This window comes from Aplysia californica, unplaced genomic scaffold, assembly GCF_000002075.1.
Source record: "Aplysia californica isolate F4 #8 unplaced genomic scaffold, AplCal3.0 scaffold00150, whole genome shotgun sequence".
Classification (NCBI taxonomy): Eukaryota; Metazoa; Mollusca; class Gastropoda; order Aplysiida; family Aplysiidae; genus Aplysia; species Aplysia californica.
In genome coordinates this window covers 847,700-849,105 of record NW_004797420.1, presented here as the reverse complement: position 1 = coordinate 849,105, position 1,406 = coordinate 847,700, and positions in this window count along the sequence as shown.

The window sequence follows — 1,406 nt, the reverse complement described above, 5'->3', positions numbered from 1 at the left end:
TGCGCAAAAAACCTGAAAAATAATAAGCGGGGTGGGGGGGGGATGCTTATTCGATACCTTAGAGTATCCGGGCCGTGTGGTATTCGACCCTGTCCGTCAGAGCGTTGTTCAATGTCCGGCATACAGATGGAGACCAAAGAGCTTTTTAAAACAAACTGTAACCTCTTTGATGGAGACCCAATTTTAAAAACGTCCCCTAGCCTAGCAGAAATCGAACTCCAGTCAACTGTGTTTAAAAAATGAACAGCCTGGCCATTAAGCACAGATCCCGGGAGGAGAGGGGAGGCGTTCGCTTCCTTGGGTTATCTTACGAAAAAGTTGTCACCTTTTCAACAATTTTTCTTCACAGCGAACAATAGCATCATTTCCTCTCATACGAATACAGCTTTAGCCGTGGGTCGCTGTTTAGCATCGATTGGCATCATGCTGCTCCTTGATGCACGTGACCGTGTTTGGAAAGTTGAACTGAAATTTTTGAGCTGGTAGAGCACAACAGGTATAAATTACCGCAGAGTTAGAGATGCTAGGTCAACGACCGTTTAGCCCTGCTCCGTGCTACTGGAAATGAGCGTTAAATCGGAGGTCTAATAATTTCTGAAATAACAATCATCTTGCTGATAGAAACATTGCCTCATAATGCACCACGGCAATGGAATAACGATCACAAATGTAGCTCAATATAATTTGGGTGTGATCGTGAGGTTTAGTAAAGAGAAGCGTATCGACGCATAACTATCGTCTAAAGAAGGGTAAAGCAAGAGACAGACAGAAAAGAGAGAGAGAGAGAACGAAAAGAAGCAAGACCTACCACTCTGGCGCTCTTGAACTACCCGTTAATCCAACATAAACTGACACATATCTCAACCGTAACACAACGTGAACTTTTGCATGTTTTGATTATGACGTAACGTAAACAATGGCAAATTCTATTGCAACTCAGATTGAACTATGGCATGACTCAGTCTTAACTAAATGCTTTCATTTTTTAACAGAATGTTCACCATACAATGCTTCAACTGCAACTTAAAGTGAACTTTAGCATGAATTAAAGAAGAAAGAACTGTAGGCGAAGAAAACGAATACATGTACAAAGGAAAAGTAAGTAGAAGAGAATCAGAAAAGTGAGAGAAAGTGTAAAATGAAACAAATCGAAAAGGTCACAGCTGCCCATGTGGGTCTAATCAGTGCAGTGTACGAGTACACGTGGAGTACTCGCTTCGCCAGGTTAGAACGTACGAATGATTTACTTTTACCAATGAGTCTACATAACAAGAGGGGCCACTTCTCTCTTTGAGCCAATAAAAAAGTGTCCTCAAAATTCGGTGGCGCCCTCTTCGCAAAAGCGCACCTTTTGCGAACAGAGTTATCCTACTTGAGTTTTTAAAAATCAAAGTGAAACTAGCAAG